The sequence below is a fragment of the Silene latifolia genome, chromosome X (genome assembly GCF_048544455.1).
Source record: "Silene latifolia isolate original U9 population chromosome X, ASM4854445v1, whole genome shotgun sequence".
Lineage (NCBI taxonomy): Eukaryota > Viridiplantae > Streptophyta > Magnoliopsida > Caryophyllales > Caryophyllaceae > Silene > Silene latifolia.
In genome coordinates this window covers 123,438,704-123,459,721 of record NC_133537.1, presented here as the reverse complement: position 1 = coordinate 123,459,721, position 21,018 = coordinate 123,438,704, and the positions used below count along the sequence as shown (strand labels likewise).

Sequence of the window (21,018 nt, the reverse complement as noted above, 5' to 3'; positions counted from 1 at the left end):
TTCCTTTCTTACATCAGCCCATGTCACTTCCTTCATGCTCGGGATTTCTTTGTTCGGAATTCTCTAAAACGCCCTTCTATTTGCATGATCTCATTAATTTTAGCCTCGTGAACTTTAGTGCTTGCAAATTTGACGGGAAAAAGCTACGAAAGCTTCTTTTCCTACAAAATACAATGAATACAAGCAAAGACACCTAGAACACGGAATTAGCTCACAAATACACTAATAAAAGTACAATAATCAAATGAAACCGAGCTAAAATGGGGGTAAAATCGTATATAAATTAGACACATCAAACTCCCTCAAGCTAAACCCTTGCTTGTCCTCAAGCAAGCAAACATATCCCATCATTTGCATAATCCCAAAATAAGCAATAAGCATAATGATTCAAATCCCGAAACAACATGGGCATAAGGATAATGCATAAACATGGATGAGATTTACATGGCGGCGTAGCATGAATTACTTCGAATGAACTTTTCGGCCCTTGCATGATCTTTTTTACTTTGGACTCCCACGATTCACTCAATACTCATTTATATGTGAAAGGATTTTTATGTGATTATCAATCACCTATCCTCGACTCATAAGAATGTGCCCGCAATATAATATGGTAGTCATTTGAAATCACAAGTCAAAACAATCAAATGCAAGCATATAAAAGAAGCCAATGGGTAAAAACAAGGCAATATGTAATGGGTAAGAAGGGGGATCATATGAATTATGGTATGTGGAGCTAAGCCAAGCTAGAAACAACCAAGTGTAAGGATGCTCAATCCCAAACTAAACCCAATATTTTAATACAAATTATAAGAATGCTCTCCAAAAATTCATGATAAAAACATGAGAGCTTCTTAAGTCAACTTCTTGTTTTTCATTTCAATTCATGCTTCTTCTTTTTTTTTCTCATTTCAACTTCTTTTTTTTTTTCAATTTCTTTCAACTTCTTTTTTCTCTCTTTTTTCAACTTTTTTTCACCTCTTTCTTTCATAATCAAATTCCGAAAAATAGCAATTCCGGGATAACCAAGGTCACAATGACTCCATTAAAACATATCCCAAATTAGCACCCTAACACCAATGACATAGCTACTAGCTTAACAAGGTAAGTAAGTATAGGATGTAGCTAGATAGGATTTAAATATGTGTAAGAAGGGGCTAGAAATGGGCAACATAGTCAATGTGAATGGCTTCAAATGCATAGCATATTATGAAAGTAATGCTCAAAGAGATGAAAAAAAACCATACTTGTGCGTTTTTTATATAACACACACCATAAGGAGACCTACACTCACCTAAGTGAGACTGGATATAGATGTATCATTCCAAGGAGGCTCTACCTTACCATTTTGTGGCTTGCCAAAAGTCAAGATCAAGCCTATTTGATTCAAATTTCATCTTCCACCTACTATGTCAAGACATCCCCATGAAAGCAAGTATCCCATCAATAAGAAAGAATCATCAGCTATTAAGCTAACATTGGGATAAGCAAGAGGGCATAAGCACATTTACCATGACAAAAAGTATGCAATATGAAGCATAAGAAGCAAAAAGAACCACAATTTTCAAAAAATTTCAAATTTTTCTATAATGCAAGCTACACTGAAATGTAAATACACACCCCCCCCCCCCCAGCTAAACATAACATTATCCTCAATGTGCCAATATGTAAAGTATCCAACCTAACCGTAAAAACGGCTACGTTATCTAATGGGTTGTGGGAAATATAACTAAAATGCCAAGGAAAGCATACTTACTAGACTAGCTAGCCTCCCCCAAAGCTAGTATTTATACGGGGTATTCTTCCAATCATCAACTCATCAAGAAAAGGGCCAAAAGGTATAGCCCGACTTTGCACTTGGTGCTTGATCTCCTTCGGATCCCGACGCACCATCACCTTGAGAACTTCCACCTTGGTCACCAACTTGGAAAGGATTGACATATCCATAAATATCTCTCCCACTAGTAGTCTATGCTCCATAGCCACCATAACCACCACATATAGCCTCCACTCCATAATCCGAACCACAATCATCCGGACCGGACTCATAAGTACCTGTATCAAAACCATAAGAAGACAGGAACCCACCCTCGGGCCAAGTATAGAATTAAGGGTGAGGGCCCTCTTGGGGAATAACCCCTTACCTAGCAAAGTGATCATAAATGGGGTGCAAAGCAAGTCTTTGGTAATTTTGCATATTGGTCATGTTAAGGCTTAGGTCACGCATCATATCCATTAATTTATTGCTAGAGGTGGGAGGAGGATCATTAGAGGATTGACTTCTTTCTTGTCTTACAATAGTGGGTGGATTAGGTGGCTTCGCACCTAATTTCAGGAGATAAGTGGGTCTCTGAAAGGGGGCACCCGCTAGACGGGGTTTTGTGTGGAAAAGTGCCTTCAATTCAGAAATCTCACCCGGAAGACTAATAGAATCATGCCTACCAATCTTCCAAATCATGTCGGGGTGATAATTTCTAAACCAATTCAAAGATAAAAAATATTCATAATCCAATCCATCATCTGCCTCTCCCGTTGAGTCCAAAGGTCACATATGGGTAGTCTCTTGGTAAAACCGACATACCTTTGTAGCAATCCTAGTCACTAACCCATCCAAAACAATAGTACTAGTGGATGGGTTACATTGTTTAGTCAAGTGAGTCGCAAAGTGGTAAGGGAGATTAATCCCCCATTTCTCATCACCATCAACATTTAAAAATGCACCCAAGATTTCTACCTCCAACATCCTCACCTAGTGAGGCTCATTCCTACCCAAAAATGTCCCAACCCATGAATCGTTGCCATATACGAATGGCGGGGTAGTTAATGTATTGGTGAGGTACATGGTTCCAATCAATAAATGGTCGATGGGAAATGGTGGTCCATGTGTTCTTGGGGTTGTAATGGGACGGTGACTCAATGTGGAATTTCTCATGTTTTAGTTGAAAAATGTCCTCAAGTGAACCAAGAGTCATCCTATGGTCTTCATTAAACAACCGAAAACTCACACCATAAATAAAATCCTTCTTCTTGGACTTGTGAAATTCAAATGAACTCAAGAACTCAAGGGTGAGTTCGGGAAAGGTTTTGTAATTAATAGTGTATGCAAACTTCATGTCAAGACCCTTAAACAATGTTTTAACATGCTTATCAAGACGATTATTCTTTAAGGAGTCATGATTGATAAATTTGGTTGCTTTCATACCTTTGGCTCTCAAAGAAATCCAATTCTCCCATTGCCTATTAGTCGTGAAGATGACTTGGGGAAAAGATGGATCATGCCATTGCGGTGTTTCTCGCATCTCGACATCCTCTGTAGCATGGGATGCCTCCGCTTCACCTATCCTCCTCTTTGAAGGACCTTGTGTAGTTGATTTTTTTAGGAGCCATGAAATTTATGAAATTTAAGACAAAAATTTCATTTCAAAACAAGGATATAATCATCCAAATCAAGCATAATAGGACAAATTAGTGAATTAATTCATCCTACAAACATTAATAGAACACAATAAAACCAATTTCTAGCATATATAAGTGGCAAATCAAAAACTCTCAAATTGAGTTCGGGTTGGAGAAATTGGAATTAAATTGATTAGAATGGATGAAATCAAAGAGAAATGAGATAGAAACTTACTTGTTGATGATTGTTGATGAACAAACCTTGAAATCTTGATGAAGAAAGTGGTATTTGGTGTGATTTGAGTGATAAAATGAAGAAAAATGAGAAAAGGATGAAGAAAGAGTACTGTTGGGTGTGAATGATAGCATAAGAATGATTTGCCTTATCCCGATTTTAGAACAAAAGCAAAAAAAATGCGATATTACGTCCCCGATCGGGGACACCCCACCCCGATCGAGGTTGACCGGTCTATGGCGTTGACTTTTATTCCTCCGTATTACTTTATGTGTTGCTCCATTTTTTAAAGTTACGACCCCGAACGGGGTTTCTTGCATGAGGAAGCATGCCAACCACCATAAAGCCTTCTTCTCATCTTCAATCACCTATAAATCACAAATCAAAATACCAACTAGTCTAGCAATTATTTCTAATTCTATGAAAATATTAAATTGTTCAGAAATTAAAAACAAAAACAAATAAAAGCACGGGTTGCCTTCCGAGAAGCGCTGATTTTACGTCCCGCACGATGTAAGAAGCTTGAATGAGTTAAGCTTCCATAGGTAGGGTATTCACGGTGATTTCCTCTACAACTCCAACGATCACATTCTCATGAGACTTCAAACGATGGCCATTAGCTTGGAATTTTTCTCCATTGGTGGTCATCACTTCAACAGAACCGAATTTGTTGACATTTGTGACGGTAAATGAACCGGACCACCTTGATCGTAATTTTCCCGGAAATAGCTTGAAACGGGAATTGAATAGCAACACCTTATCACCGATTTTGAATTCTTTCTTTAGAATCTTCTTATAATGCCATCTTTTCGTCTTCTCCTTATAAAGACGGGAACTTTCTTATGCTTGTAAGCGGAATTCATCAAGCTCATTGAGTTGTAATTGTCATTTCTCTCCACTTAGCTTGGCATCCATATTTAGCTCCTTGACCGCCCAACATGCCTTGTGCTCCATCTCAACTGGTAGATGGCAAGCTTTTCCATAAACCAACCTATATGGTGAGGTACCAATAGGTGTCTTGAACGCGGTACGGTAGGCCCATAGGATGTCATCTAGCTTCATACTCCAACATTTCCTTGATTTAGCAACAACTTTCTCAAGTATGGACTTGAGCTCACGGTTTGAGATATCTACTTGGCCACTTGTTTGTGGATGATAAGCCAAGCCTCTTCTATGGGAAATCCCATACGTTGCAAGCAATGCATCATGTTGTTTCTTGCCAAAGTGAGTGCCACGATCATTAATGACCGCTCTTGGCACACAAAATCTTGGGAAGATGATCTTTTTGAACAAGTTAATCATGGCTTGGGCATCATTGGTTGGAGTAGAAATTGCTTCTACCCATTCAAAGACATAATCAATGGAGACCAATATGTAACGATTACCTCTTGTTGTAGGAAATGGCCCTTAGTAATCGATATCCCTCACACATCAAACACCTCCACTTCCAAGATCCCATTCAAAAGCATCTCGTGCCTCCTTGAAATCGAACCGTTCTTTGCCAAGCATCGCATGCCATCACAAAATTCTTGGCATCTTAGAACATGGTAGGCCAATAGAAGCCGGATTATATCACATTTGAAATGGTCTTGGATTGTCCATAATGACCACCATATGGAGAATCCTTCAAGAACACCTTTCACATCCTAATGTTTAACACATCTCTGGAATAGCCCATCGGAGCAATGGTTGAACAAGTAAGGATCGTCCCAAAGGAAGAACTTGGCATCATGTAAGAACTTCTTCCTTTGTTGATATGAAAGGTCGGGTGGCAACTCCTTTCCAACTAGAAAGTTGGCTATGTCGGCATACCAAAGAGTATTGGCTTCCAACATCATCAAGGAATCATCGGCGAAAGAATCATCAATAGTTATGTCAATACCTTCATCTGGATACTTCATTCGGGATAAGTGATAGGCAACAACATTTTCGGCCCCCTTCTTGTCACGAATCTCAAGATCAAATTCTTGCAAGAGCAAGATCCATATTATCAGCCTTGGCTAGGCCTCTTGCTTGGCTAGGATATGCTTTAAAGCGGCATGATCGGTGTGAACAATGACTTTGGACCCAATCAAATAAGAGCGTAATTTGTCAAAGGCATAGACAATGGCAAGTAGCTCTTTCTCCGTAGTGGCATAGTTGATTTGAGCCACATCCAAGGTTTTTCTAGCATAGAATATAGCATGGAACACCTTGTCTTTTCTTTGGGCTAGCACGGCACCTACCGCATAGTCACTTGCATTACACATGAGCTCGAATGGCAAGTTCTAATCCGGTGATTGGATGATAGGTGCAGAGATTAAGGCCTTCATGATCCTATTAAAAGACTCAAGACAATCGTTAGTAAACACAAATGAAGCATCTTTTAAAAGAAGCTTCTTAAGGGGTTTGGCAATCTTAGAAAAATCTTTGATGAAACGGCGATAAAATCCCGTATGGCCTAGAAAACTCCTTACACTTTTGACATTTACCGGTGGGGGTATTTGTTCAATAACTTGGACCTTAGCATCGTCCACTTCAATTCCTCTCTCGGAAAAATGTGCCCTAGCACCACTCCTTCATTCACTATGAAGTGGCACTTTTCCCAATTCAACTCTAAGTCAACCTCTTCACAACGCTTCAAAACTTTAGTTAAGTTAGCCAAGCATGAATTAAAAGAAGAACTATAAACGCTAAAATCATCCATAAACACCTCCATAATAGATTCAATGAAATCAGAAAAGATGCTTATCATGCAACATTGGACCGTAGCAGTGGTATTACAAATACCAAAAGGCATCCTATGATAAGCAAAGGTACCATAGGGACGTGTAAACGTGGTCTTCTCTTGGTCATCCAGGTGAATGGGTATTTGAAAGAACCCGGAATAACCATCTAAGTAGCAAAAGTACTTATGACATGCCAACCTCTCCAACACTTGGTCAATAAAGGGTAATGGGTAATGGTCTTTCTTGGTGGCCAACTTTAACCTCCTATAGTCAATATACATGCCCCATCCCGTCACAATCCTAGTGGGAATGAGTTCATTTTTATCATTTTTGACTATGGTGGTTCCTCCTTTCTTAGGAACTACTGGGACCGGACTAACCCATTTAGAGTCGGAAATTGCATAAATAATCCGCATCTAACAATTTAATGACCTCCTTTTTAACCAAATCTTGCAGGTTCGGATTTAAACGCCGTTGACCTTGCACACATGGTTTATGATCTTCTTCAAGGTAAATTCTATGCATGCAAAAATGAAAGAATTCATTAACCCTCAAATTAAACTCTTTTAATTTTATATCTAATGACTCATTAATTAAATGTGATGATCTTATGGATGCATAACAAATATAAAACAAAGACAAGAAGAATGCTTCTTACAGTGATGAAATCGATTTATAAGGGCACAAGTAAGAACTGCTTTCCTACTTGTTCTTGAGCTTAAAATATATGGATGATCCTCCTTGTCTCAATAATGTGAGATCCTCCTTTTAATTGCACAAAGACAACCCTTAAAACTAATTTATATATTAACTAGATATATTAAATTAGAGACCTTAAAATATAATCTTATTATTATTTCTATTACTACTTCTAGTAATCAAAAAATAAGATTTTAGAATAATTTTATTTTCTTTTCTAAAACTTGACTTTTAGAGAGAAAAGGAGATAAGGGTAAGAAAATGAAATTGTGTAAGAATGAATTATGAAAAATAAGAACAATTCTTATTTTAAGAGGGGAAAAACCGGTTGGGAGGGGAGAGGATTAGAGAGCCAATGCATGCAAAAATTGATCTTGCAATAGTCCTTATCAAAAATTGTTAGAGTGTAGAATAGACAATAATTGTAATCATTATGTATTCCACTCAATTTAAACTATTAAACAATTAAACAATTCACCCTCAAAATCTCCTCTAAAACCGGTCCATTAGATAAAATGGACTCCATTTTATTTTTTGTCAATTTTGCTATTTTGTCATATAAGGTGTGACATGTGACATATAACATGTTATTAATAATATTAATGCATATTTAACAATTAAATATCATTACATATATTAATTTAATTATATACAATAATTGACTAGTAATTCCCAATTACAACAACAACAACAACATCAGAGCCTTAATCCCAAAATGATTTGGGGTCGGCTGACATGAATCATCTTTTCGAACCGTCCATGGGTGAACGCACGCCTCAAAATGCGAATAAAAAAAGGGAAGATGAAAAACAAAAAGGAAGAACGAAAATGTAACGGAAAGTCAAGGTGAACTTAGGGGTTTTAAAATCGAATTCCGTCTTTCTTTTATAAAAACTTAAAATTTAAATCGAGAGAAGAGATTAAAACGATTTTTAAAACCTGAAATAGAGTTAAGGATCCGGAATGAACCAGGTAAAATCTATAAGAAAGTGGTTGGTGAAAAAGTGTAATAAAGTGTAATAAAGGGGAGAAAAATAAATAAATTAATTTTTTTTAAATTAACTAAAAAAAACACTAAATCTGTCAAAACATCAAATACTAAAAATCCACATGTATCCTTTCCCTCCATTGTGCCCTCTCCGTCACCATACTCTCCTCAAGCCCCAGAACTCTCATATCGTGCTCTATCACTCTCAACCATGTCTGTCTCGGTCTTCCTCTCCTCCTCTAGGGACTTTTTTTCTTCTCCCACCTCCTAATCAAAAGTGCGTCCATAGGTCTCCTTCTCACATGGCCAAACCATATTAGTCGGTTTTCCATCATCTTGTCCTCTATTGGCGCCACTTTTACCTTTTCCCTAATCACCTCATTCCTTAACCGATCTTTCCTTGTATGTCCGCACATCCACCTCAACATGCGCATCTCTGCCACACTCATCTTTTGAATGTGACAATGCTTCACGGCCCAACACTCGGAGCCGTAAAGTAGGGCAGGCCTAATTGCCGTGCGATAAAATTTTCCCTTTAATCTTTGGGGCATATCTTTATCGCATAGAAACCCCGAAGCACTCTTCCATTTCAACCATCCCGCTTTAATTCCGTGAGCCACATCTCCGTCTAACTCCCCATCTTTTTGAATAATAGATCCTAGGTATCCAAGAAATCCGAACCCTCAACAACATTCCCATCGAAAATAATACTCCCCGCCTCGTCGATCTCAACCCCGCCACCTTAGTGAACGACACCTCAAATACTCGGTCTTACTCCCGCTCGGCTGAACCCACGAGTCTCTAAAGTCCGCCTCCACAATTCCAACTTTCTCTCCACCCCCTCTTTTGTCTCATCAATCAACACAATATCATCAACAAACATCATACACCAAGGGATGTCGTCCTGAATATCCCTTGTCAACTCATCCATAACTATAGCAAAGAGAAAAGGACTAAGTGCGGAACCTTGATGCACCCCGATGGTAATAGGAAATTCTTCCGTTCTCCCAACATTAGTGCGAACACTTGCACTAGCCCCCTCATACATGTCCTTTATGAGGTCAATATATTTTCGCGACACACCCTTTCTCGCCAAAGCCCACCAAAGTACTTCTCTTGGTACCCTATCATATGCCTTTTCCAAGTCAATAAAAACCATATGTATGTCCTTCTTCTTGTCCCGATGGTATTCCATCAACTGTCTCATGATAAAAATCGCATCCATAGTCGATCTCCCGGGCATAAATCCAAATTGGTTTTCCGAGATGTCTACACATCTCCTAAGCCTTTGCTCGATTACCCGCTCCCATAACTTCATCGTATGACTCATAAGCTTAATTCCCCGATAATTGGAACACTCTTGAACATCACATTTGTTCTTGTACAAAGGGACAAGAGTGCTTCTCCTCCAAGCCGATGGCATATTGTTGCTCCTCCAAATCTTGTTGAAGAGCATGGTTACCCATTCGATCCCTTTCTCCCCGAAGCACCTCCAAACTTCTATGGGTATACCATCCGGTCTCTCTGCTTTCTTTGACCCCATCTTCCTTAACGCCTTTCTAACTTCACTCTTTTGTATTCTACGCACAAATTCCCGATTAACCATGCTTGGTGTTACCTCTACATCCCCAAAACCTTGTTCCTGATGTCCATTGAATAAATTATCAAAGTAAGAACTCCATCTAGCCTTTATTTCGTTATCCTGAACCAGAACCTTGTCGTCCATATCTTTCACACACCAAACTCTCCCAATATCTCGCGTCTTTCGGTCTCTTATGCGAGCCAGTTTATAGATATCCTTCTCTCGAGTCCAACCTGACATACACTTCTTGGTTAACTTTTGCCCTCGCATCCCGTACGGCCTTTTTAGCGGCTCGTCTAGCCTCCTTGTACTTTTCAAAGTTCTCATCACTCATGCGTTTCCCCAGAACCTTATAGCATTCACGTTTAGTCTTTATCGCTTGTCTCACCACATCGTTCCACCAAGATGTGTCCTTACTTGATGGTCTATTCCCTTTGGATTCCTCTAACACCTCCCTCGCCAAATCCTTTACAACACGCTCCAATTTATCCCACGTTGCATCAATATCTTTCTCCTTGCAATCTGACCAAATATCGCTACTTCCAACCTTATCCAAAAATGCTTGTTGGTTTCCCCCTTGTAGCTTCCACCACTTAATCCGTGCCTCACCGATTATCTTTCTCTTCCTCAAGTCTCTCTTACCCCGAAAATCAAGAACCACTAGTCTATGTTGTGTTGCGGCACTTTCCCCGGGTATGACCTTGCAATCGGTGTACTCTTTCCTCCACACATTCCTTACCAAAAGGAAGTCAATTTGACTAGCATTACCTCCACTTCTATAAGTCACCAAATGAGAATGTCTTTTCTCGAACCAAGTGTTCATTTTACCCAAGTCATATGCCAATGCAAAATCCAATATGTCACTTCCTGCTTCATTTCTCTCCCCGAACCCAAAACCCCCATGAATGTTCTCAAAGACAACTCGACTAGTACCCACATGCCCATTGAGGTCACCACCAATGATCAATTTCTCTCCAATAGGGACTCGTTCCACAACCTCTTCCAAATCTTCCCAGAAGGCTCGTCGAAAAGAAGCATCCAAACCTACTTGAGGTGCGTAAGCACTTATAACCGTCACCACCTCATCCCCGACTACAAGCTTAATACTCATAATCCTATCACTCTTTCTCGATACTTCTACCACATCATCAATGTAATATTTATCAATGACAATACCCACTCCATTACGACTTTTGTCTTTACCCGTGTACCAAAGCTTATACCCCCAAGGCGCTATCACCCTTCCTTTATCTCCGACCCACTTTGTCTCTTGTAGACACATTATATGCACTCTCCTCCTTTTCATAACCTCCCCTACCTCAGCTAATCTCCCTGTCAAAGAGCCAACATTCCAAGTACCAAATTGTAACCTACTACCCTTCCTAAAGTCATGTCCTGATTTCTTTACCCGCTCTTGACCATGCTTCCAAAATCCAAACCTATTTGACACCACACCCATACTTCGAGGTGGCGCGCCGCTTTTGGGCGACGACCTAACAACCCTTGCATATTTTTCACTACACCCGGGTCTAGAAGATGTAGCGCACCCTTGCCTATTTGACACCACCCCCAGATGTAAAGATGGCGCGTCGCTTCCGGGCGACGACCTAGCAAACCTCACATACTTTTCACTACACCCGGGTCTAAGAAGTGCAGCGCGTCGCTTCTGAGGAGACGCCCAAACGATGTTCAAATTCCGATTCATGTCCATAAAATGCGACTAAGTTTTTATGCCGGCTGCCACAGACCTACCGCAACCCTCCTCCTTTACCCGGGCTTGGGACCGGCAGCGAATGCCCGAAAACACTCAATTCCCAATTACATGTAAATAAAATGGTGCATGTTAATATAATCTACAACATATTGTAATTATAATTAACTGTTCATTCTTAATTTAATTGTTTCATAAACAAAATTTTAGTAATAGAACATCTTAATTACTAAAATGAATCTCATTTAATCGAATTACAATAAGATTCATATTCTTACTCACATTCGTGAATTGTTCTATTTTAAGGAATTAAGTAATCTGTATCATTATACAATTAATTAATTTTATCTATTAAGGGAATTATCGTTTAGGTGTGAACTTAAGGGATCAACTGATCACCACCGTCAAACGATAGTAATGTCAAACTCTAGTCAGCCAATCATTACCGATTAATGTTGATCAGTTGATGTATAAAAATGAATCATCCCTTTATGTATTCTTATTATGAGTTTTAATAATGCGATCGCACTATTGTCGAGGACACATACTCCAACAATCTCCCACTTGTTCGAGACAAGTATGCGTCACCAATTCTCTTGTCGTATTACTATCTCCCACTCAATGCAAGGTGTCTTGCAGGTCGTTCTTGCAAGTTATCATATTAAGAGTGGTTTCCTCGATTTGGAGAGTAACTGTCTGACCGGAATTATCTACCGTAGATACCTTCCGAGCATGGCCACGCATTTTCAGTTCACTACTCCTCGAGTGGCCCTGAGATTTTTAAATAACCCTGACAAGAGGATGGACAATTCCTATCGCCCTATTCCCTTTGTTTAGCTATAGCTCATCATGACCCAAAAGATGCCCATTAGACCTCATTTACGAAAATCGTAGAGCATAATTTAAAGTCACTTAGAAACTGGGCCAACTTGGGCGAATAGTCTTTAGTCAAAGAATTGACTCAAAAGAATACTATAGTAGGTCTCGCCACGACCAGGCTATATGAATTACCAGAACTCTATAAGCGGTCACAGCCCGACAAAGTGTCTCTTACAGTCTGTCTATGTGATCGAGTGGTCATCTCTTATGACCCTATGGCACTTGAACTTGCCATCAATCGACTCACAATCTAGTCACTTAGAGACGTCACCTCATATGAGTGACCAGGGGCAATTACTGTGTTAATCCAGTTCACTTTAACAGGGTTCAATGTTGTCTCAACAACCTATTCGGATATAACAAGGTAATAGATGAGTTTAAGAAACTCAAACGATAAATGCGATTATCACATATGAATAGTCAATACCATATTACTACTTCATATCTTATAATCTAAAGTGTATATATATATTATACTTATCAAGGTGCAATAAAATCTTGGTTAGTGGATATACCATGTATCCATTTGGTCCAACTTTATGAATTGCTTTCTCCTTATATTCAATGTCATTTCTAATGTCATGAATTTCTCTGAGTACATGTCTAGATTTCTTCATAGACTTGGGCCTTTTAACTTGTAAAATGCTCCCACTATTATCATATAACTTGTGATAAAATACTTGGCGAAAGGATCTACCCATAGTTCATTTATTAATCACCACATCACAACGTACTCAAACTCCATTTGTAGAATTTGCAATGATTGATACAAAAACATTTTTCTAGTCACTTACTCCTGAGTCAATAAAAATAGCCTAGGATTTCGTTAAATCCTTATAGGTTTGGAAACTAATATTTGTGCAACCCTTCAACACACAACTTAGTATGTCTTCCAAACACAAGAACGGATCCGCATTTCTTTTCAGGAATTATAGTGGATGTTCTTAAAGGCTTTCAAATGACTTTTATACAAATTAACTGGTCATTGACTCTTTATGCTCCAAGCATATGATTCATCATGACATGTGCATACATTGGCATACATGATCGTTCTAATGGCGGAAACAATAGCAATCGATTTCATGTTATCAACAACTCATGGGGTTCAGTGAATGACTATGACTCTATCATAGTAATTCCACTTTCATCTAAATGATTAACCTCCTCAACCTATGTTGATATTAAACCGATAATAAACCTTATCAACATAAGATAAATCTACGTGCCAACTTAAAAAGTTCCTATATAATAATAGACTTGGAATCTTAAAATGCAACATGTCTTCATTCATCGAGAATTGAAAACAAGAACACTCCTTCATCAACGGTAGTGTTAACATGTCATCCTCAATGATATTAATATGAAAGACAATTTGTCCCACTGATCTCCATGCCTAAACATGACAATATTGACTCCCACTTAAATCCATATATACTTATGGCTTCTCGACAACTCGAGTAAAACCATTTTCTTATCACATAACTTGAGATGATCATTGCAATTTCTAAGCGTTGATTAAAACCTTGTGTTAATGTCACACACTCACAACATTTCTAAATACCTATTTAGAAATTGGTCTTAACATCTAACTTGATTATTTACACTTTGAGGTGTAGCAATGATGATATGGATCTTAGCGTAGTTACCCTTTAACTCAGCTTTTTGGACAATTTAATGTCTATCCATGCAACTCTTATGCATAGACTTCATATTGGTTCGTTAGGCTCTTATGTAAATTGACTTGAAATCACTCGATATAACCACTTCATAATCTTTATAAAAGATCACTTTCTTTTCGTCTCTTCACTAGTCTTGATTTTTGACCTAAGAAGCTTTCTTTTAGTCCCCTCACCAGTCTCGAGCTTGACCTAACAAGCTTTATTTTGGTCTCCTCACTAGTCTTGAGTTTGATGCTAATTTTCTCCCACTCTATCTTTTGAAAAATACGCCTATTTTATCGAAAGATAGTTATGCAAGCAACAAACTATTCTCAAGAGTAAATGTCGCACATTATGACCTTAATAGATGACCCTCTTGTAATGACATTGTAATCTAGTAGTAAGATAGACAAACCTTTATAAGATAAAGGATTGGACTCATATCCAAGTCTTATACAATTTTAGGGTCTTAAGACCTCCCATAACCCGTATGGAGTCTTCTAGGTGGTTTACAAGTCTTAGTTATAAGTGGCGTTTTCAATTGGTTTCTAAAATTCTCTACTTAGAGTTCAAATAACTCTATTTGACTTTTTAATCGTTTTATCTTATTCTCAAATAAGATGTGATATTTGGTCATAAAAGTATAAGAGGAAATCAAATTCATGGCTTATAAACTTATTACAATGATCCAATCGTTGTAATTCTTTTATGATCAATTTAAGTCGAATCAATTTATGTTGTTGATGTGAAAGGTGCATAATGACAAGTTTTTAGAACAAAGAAAATTCCATAAACCGAATGACTTGGGTTGAAAGCAAAGCCATTAAAATTCATACAACCATTGTTTGCAAAATGGAAATAAAACAAGCTTCCAGGTCCAACATGGAAATCAAACAAGTTCTAAAAACAATAAGCCAAAATACAATAATACTAAGAAGACAATACAAAATAAAGGCCAAGCTTCCATAGGTCTTCTACTATGGGCGGCTACACTAGCATCCCTTGTTGAAGATCATCCTCAAGCTTGATTTTCCTTGCCTTTGTCTTTGCTCACATGCCCTATATCACATTTAAAGGGGGTGAGAATCACAACTTGTATCAAAATACCAAAGTTGGGATTTATATCAATAACACAAAAAAATAGAGAACTTATTACCTACTGGAGTCACACGTCCAGCTATAACATCTCCAAGATATTTTGGGCAATTTCTCTTCCAATGGCCCGTACCACAATAATAGTGATACTTATCTTCGGAAGATGCACCCTTTTTGGGCTTGGATGAGCTATTCCCAATAGCTTTCCCTTTGCCCTTGTTGGGAGTGGGTTTCTTACCCTTTCTAGCGCTTTTCTTGAATTTTCCCTTGCTCTTATCATTAATATTGAGCACATCCTTAGTCGCATTTACATTGAGACCCATGTCTCTCTCGGCTTGTACAAGCAAGTTGTGCAATTCATGGAGAGAGTTTTTCATGTTTTGTATATTGTAGTTTACCCTAAACTGTACAAATGCTTTGATGCGATTCAAGGAATGGAGAAATCGATCAATAACGAGTTGTTCGGGAATTTCAACCTTTTGCAATTTGAGCGTTTCAACATGCTCAATCAATTTGAGTACATGAGGGCTCACTTTTTTACCCTCTTTGATTTTGAGCTCAAAGAATGTGGAGGCCGCCTCATATTGGATGATCCTTGGAGCTTGTGAAAACATGGTCACAAGCTTGGTGTAGATCTCATAGGCAGTGCCTATCTTAATAGCACTCCTTTGGAGATCGGCATCCATAGAGAAGATCAAGACATTCATGATCGCGGTCGATTCCTTTAGGTAAGCCTCATAGGCCTCCCTAACCGCGGTGGTGGACCTAGTAGTAGGTATAGCAGGAGCGGCTTCGGTAAGGTAACGAAGCTTGTTGTCACCTTCCGAGGCTAAGCGGAGTTGCGCATCCCAATCGGCAAAGTTAGTGCCATTCTTTTCAAGTTTACATCGATCCATGAAGGATCGGAGCCAAGAAGCATTGGTGAGAGGTGGAGCGGTTCCACTAGTATAAGCGGATGAAATCGGAGTTGTGATTGCAAATTAATCGAAATTAACTACAAAAAGGAAATGAAGGAAATAATTAACATTTATCATTTTTACTTGTAAACATTTTAGCAAGGTTTTAAAGAAAATATGCATTTATATAATGACCTCGCACCTAAATTATATAAATGATTTCGAGATCCAATTTTATACAAACATGGGTACGGGAAACCGATACAACCCATACTTGGATAAATTTGGTGAATTAACTCTTTAATTGATTCTACCATAGAATTCTCGGTCGATGTATTTCATAAATTCCATCTCTAGCCCCGGAGCATAAGACTAGTCTTTATATCCCGTTGAGTCCAACCAAATTTCGCGTGTAATAACGTTTTATTACCACACTTACCCAATGAAAAATAAAAGTACCACGGGGAACCGAATCTACCCCAAATGTCAAAGGGATTCATGAGTTCTACTATTTGGTAAGGCTAATCTCAATTTTAAATATGTGAGAGGTCTTGTCGATTTATTATCTATCAACTTTAAGTGCGCTAAGTCGATGAATACTCGATAATTATTATTGACAATAGTCGATAAGACGATTAAATATGCATGTGTAGTTATGGCGATTTGGCAATGCATGCAAACATATAAAGCAGGCAAATAAAGAAAACAAAATTTCCTAGTATTGCCTTTCCTAAAATAGAAAATCTTATACTCTATTAAAAATTCGGAAATCAAGTCCTTTGGTCCCTTGAATCTTCACGTGACACGCCTCCCAAGGACAAACACCGTCTTAATCGGAACTCCTTTCCGAATGGCACCGTCTATAGGAAACTCTGGGATTACAAATAATTAAATAATAAAATGTACATTGTGCTTCCTATTATACATTTGTAAAATAAATTGTAATATAATAAAATAAAAGTGATACGAGATCACAATAAATTACAACTGAATCAATATTCCCTTACATTAAGGGTAATATCGATTAAACTAAGGTCATACTAAGATAAAATTACATAATTCAAAATTATATAAAAGAAAGACATTCATCAAAGAAAAATTCAGCAATATAATATGTGTGTAACATGCCAATTAGGTCTCAAATCGCCCTATTTAAATTTATATCATAAATATAAACCGGTTTTATGGATATTCGCAATTTTAACTTATTAAAATTACATAAAATATTAATAAAATCTAATTTTAGTCCAAGTTAATTATCCTAACCTTTTAGGACTCAAAAAATTAGTCATCACTCAATTTTTGACAATAATTCAACTTGATATATCAACTATGCTCATTTTTTACCTTAATATCATAACATTTTATGAAATAAATCCAAATTTAATTACAATAATTTCAAAATTTGAATTTTAAATTTTTGAACATTCTGGAAAAATTCCATGACACTCATAATGTCAAAAATCTAGGTTAAAATTTTCGAATTTATTCGAGAAAAATATAGTTGCAATTTATCGGTTTTATCTAATAAAACATTCAAAGCATATGAAAGTTAATCTAATCAATTTTTCAGCTTTATATATGATATGTGGGATAATAATTCAACCTAAAATAATTTTCTCATGCCATTTAATTTGTTTTAGCTATTTATGCTAAAATAGTCACCGTTTATGTCATTTTTACACCTAAAAATTCATAAATCATGCAAAATGAATCAAGTTCATCTAAACTTTTACACACATTAAGTAAATTGTGTATGTGACAACATATTAAAATTCCATGCCCTATTTCGAAGTTTAACTAATTTTAACCATTTTACTTCCATTTATATCATTTTTATCTCATAAAAATTATAAATCATGCAAAATAAATCAAATTTATACGAAATTTTACATACAATAAGTAATATATTCATGTGATTTTATATAAAAAATTCAAGGTCATAGACAAAGTTTAACTATTCTTAGCATTTTAAACACCATTTTAATCAATAAAATGTAATAAAATTACTAAAAATCATTAAAATGAGCTAAAAAATACCATAAATCATCAAAGTGACCTAAATTTATTTTAGGATCAGAATATATGACATGCAAAATAATTTCGTGGCTTATTCATATAAATCACAAATTTTAAGTTTTAATTTAGTCGGAAAAACTAAGCCGATTATGCATGCAACAACCATAGCTCTGATACCACACATTTTAAGTTTTAATTACAATAAGATTCATATTCTAACTCAGATATGTAAATTGTTCAATTTTTAAGGAACTAATTAATCCGTATCAGCATACAATTAATTAATTTATCTATTAAGGGAATCGTCCTTTAGGTGTGACCTTAAGGGATCAACTGATCACCACCGTCAAACGACAGTAATGTCAAACTCTAGTCAGTCAATCATTACCTATTAATGTTGATCAGTTGATGTATAAAAATGAATCATCCCTTTATGTATTCTTATTATGAGTTTTAATAATGTGATCGCACTATTGTCGAGGACACATACCCTAACAAAAAATCTGGCCTTGTGCTCTTCAAGTCATCAAATTTGTAACCAATGGCTTTTTTGTGAGTTCTTAAAACATTTAGCAATGAAGATAATTGAGAATCACTCAAATGAGCACTAACTATACCCGGACACATTTCCGACTCATCTAGAAAAAGCATATTTCAAATTAGAGGGGAGGGGTTTAAGTTCGTGTTTTTGTACCTCAAGGTCTTGAGGTGTAGAAATCAAACCTACAAATTGTGAGCTTTCCGCTCTCCATCTAATTCGAGCTCCAAAGCATAAACCTTCTCACATCCAATCTCATCATCACCTGCAAATGATTCCAATAACAAGAGTGCCTCCAAGGGATCTTTAACCAAAGATCGAGGTATAGAGTTTTCTATGACAACATCAACAATATCCAAAACGTCAATAGAATAACAAGACTCTTCTAGCTTTTGACTCTTCATCGCACTATTCAAATTATATGTGACCTTATCGTCACCCACTTCCAAGGTTAATTTACCATTCTTGACATCAATTACCGCACCCGCGGTATATAAAAAGAGTCTACCCAAAATGATTGGGATTTGGGCATCTTCGGCCATGTCAAGAACAATAAAATCAACCGGAATGAAAAATTTACCAACTTTTACCGGAACATCCTCCAAAACACCTAAGGGGTGTTTTATAGAATGATCCGCCATTTTTAAAGTGACACTAGTACATTTTAAGACTCCCATGTTTAGCTTATCACAAATTGAATATGGCATCACACTCACACTAGAACCTAAATCACATAAACCTTTGTCTATAGTATATGTATGTGTCAATGGTGCATGGAATAGAAAAGCTACCGGGATCTCTTAACTTAAAAGGGGACTTGTTTTGCAAAAGAGCACTACACTCGGCGGTGAATGTTATAGTTCAACATCGTTAAAAGTCCTCTTTTTAGTTAAAATATTTTTCATGAACTTTGTGTAAGATGGAATTTGAGTAATTAATTCGGTAAAAGGAACGGTTACCTATAGATTCTTCACCACTTCCATGAACTTACCAAATTGAGTCTCCTTTTGATACTTGGCCAATCGATGAGGGAAAGGCACTTTGACTTTTTCTGGAGCTTTGACTTCAACATCTTCATTTGGAGGAGCATCCTCTACATCTTACACTTCTTCAATAACAATCGGCTCAACAACCTTCTTTGGAATAGCATCAACTTTCTTTAAGATAGGAGAAACCGCCATTTCAACAAGTACCTTCTCACTTGCTTTGGGCATAAGGGGCTCATTATACTTGGTGCCACTCCTCAAGGTAATAGCAATAAACGATATCATGTGGTGTCTCACCTTGAGATGGTAGTTGACCCATTTTCCTTTGAGAGCTAGATGCGGCTAGTTGACCCCCTTGATTCTCTAGCATTTTGATGGCGGCATTGTGAGCTTGATCATTTTTTTGCATTTGAGCTAACAATTCGGTTTGGGTCTTAGCCATTTGCATCACCAAAGCTTCAAGCTTGCTCCCCCCATGGTCATTTTGTTGAGAATTTGAGGGTTGACCTTGGGTTGGTTGGAAGTTTTGTTGAAAGTTTTGTTTTGGTGCCCTTTTATTTTGATTTTGGCCTTGGTTTTGATTTTGATAGCCCGGTGGATAATTGAACCTTTGTTGTGATGGAATGTAGGTATTTTGTTGTAGTTGTTGAGGCACAAAATTGTTTTGTGGTGGTTGGGGCACAAAAGTATTTTGTGGTTGAGGATTTCGCACATTATTGCTCTTATAAGACAAATTTTGGTGGTACTTGGTATTAGGATTGTAAGTATTTGAAAAAGTACCCGGTGGAAATGAACTTTGTCTAAAAATTTGAATAGCATTTATTGGCTCAATTGTGGCATGACATAGAGCGGTACACTGTCCCGCACCTCCGCAACCCTCACAAACAAGTATTTGACCAGTGGTGGTAATGGCATTGGCTTATTGAAGAGATAAAGCTTCACTTTGAGCTTCCAACTTTTGTTGAAGTAGAGCAATTTGAGTCTTCAAAACGGATGTATCGGAAGATTCATCCTTGGTCTTTACTGGCATAGCTCGGGATTGACATATTGTGAATCATGAATCGCCATGGATTCAATTGTGGCATGAGAAATATTGGTGTCAATTTGATCAAACCTCCCATTGGTGGCGGAATCGAGAACACGGCGACTCGGCACAACATCCATTATAGAATGTAATAGCGAGAAACCAAGGATCCAACCCATGATGTGGGCATTGTGTTTGCAATTCCTTGTACCTCTCCCAAGCTTCATAAAGGCTCTCTAACCCTTGTTGACGGAACCCCGTTATTTGACTTCTCAAAGTTTGTGTCTTTTCCGGTGGAAAATAATTTTTATAAAAAGCAAGGGCCAAAGTATCCCAATTGGTGATCTTCATAGCGGTTTTTTCAAGTGTATTGATCTATAGCTTAGCCTTGTCCTTCAATGAGAAAGGGAAAAGTATCTCCCTTATTTGAGATTGTGTGACTCCCGTTTGCCTAATTATTGAGCAATAGTCACAAAAGTTTTGCACATGCAAATTGGGATCCTACAAAGGACTTCCCCCAAATTGATTTCTATCCACAAGGCTAATGAAAGCCGGCTTGATCTCGAAATGGGTGGCTCCAATTTGGGTAGTAGTGATACCCTTT

General features: G+C 37.4%; 1 non-coding gene across 1 annotated transcript; it reads left to right on the top strand.

The window, feature by feature from the left end:
• Positions 1-20,586: 20,586 nt before the first annotated feature.
• Positions 20,587-20,693, top strand: LOC141624632 (small nucleolar RNA R71). The gene has a single exon (XR_012534438.1). It is a non-coding gene; the product is annotated as a small nucleolar RNA R71 (small nucleolar RNA).
• Positions 20,694-21,018: the final 325 nt, after the last annotated feature.